The sequence below is a fragment of the Lycium ferocissimum genome, chromosome 1 (assembly GCF_029784015.1).
Source record: "Lycium ferocissimum isolate CSIRO_LF1 chromosome 1, AGI_CSIRO_Lferr_CH_V1, whole genome shotgun sequence".
Classification (NCBI taxonomy): domain Eukaryota; kingdom Viridiplantae; phylum Streptophyta; class Magnoliopsida; order Solanales; family Solanaceae; genus Lycium; species Lycium ferocissimum.
In genome coordinates this window covers 52,868,978-52,870,127 of record NC_081342.1, presented here as the reverse complement: position 1 = coordinate 52,870,127, position 1,150 = coordinate 52,868,978, and positions in this window count along the sequence as shown.

The window sequence follows — 1,150 nt, the reverse complement described above, 5'->3', positions numbered from 1 at the left end:
TATGTGGACGGTTAGAAGTCTCGTTGTCTCCCTTTAATGTATATTTTTTTTTTGTATATCATTTTTGTAGTGCGGGCTTGTGTGCATATATATATATATATATATATATATATATATATATATTTCACAGGTGGAAATTGAAGGTTGTCATATCCACGAGTTCTATTTTGAGAAATAATCATTTTTTGTGCGGCCGAGAGTTAGCAATATGGTCCACCAAGATAGTTTGAAATGATCATCGTAGCTGGTGCTCGGTAGGCTAGCTTCGGGTACCCATCATGGCCCTCTAGTTGGGTCGTGACAAGGAGCAAGTTGATAATTACGTCAAGCAAGTTGAGTCACCTAGTCAGGAAGAAGAAGAAGAAGAAGAAGAAGAAGAAGAAGAAGAAGAAAAGGAAGAAGAAGAAGAAGAAGAAGAAAAGAAGTTAAGAAGAAGAAGAAGAAGAAGAAGAAGAAGAAGAAGAAGAACAATCTCAACCTCAAAAGAGATCAGAAAAGCAGAGGGTAGAGTCATCAAAGTACCCTTCCTAAGAGTATGTCATCATCAGTGATAAGGGGGATTTAAAAAGTCTGAAGGAGGTGTTGAACCATCCAGAAAAGAGCCAGTGGATGAAATCCATGCAAGAAGAGAAGGAATCTGTCACACCTCAAAATATTTCATGTCGTTTGCGTCGTAAGTAAACTAAAGTAACCTCAGAGAGGCCATGGAACCCTTATAAGGTTAAGAAATACTTTTAACAAGTGCTAATCAAGTATCTAAAGGTTTCAAGATTAAGCGAATCGAAGAAATTAAGTTTGTCAAAATTTTGGAAAATTTAGCAGAATTTTGGACAGGGAATTTTGGTCCAACTTGAGGGAGGTGTATCTCCTATAATGTGAGGAGTTATGGAATGCAAAACCTATGTAAATTGAAGTTCATTGAGTCTAGCTTCAAATTCAACAAACCGTTTGTCGATACGACATCAGAGTAGAAAGTAATGGGCGTTTCAAGATAGACAGTCGCCGTTGCATGGCTTCTCCGCGGCCCACTTGCCGTCAATGGAACCGACCTTGAGGGGGTATAATACCCCCCATTCCCATCATTTTATCATCATTCTAAACTCCCCCGAGTGAAACCCCCAAAACCCCTTTCTTAAACTCAGCCCCTTGA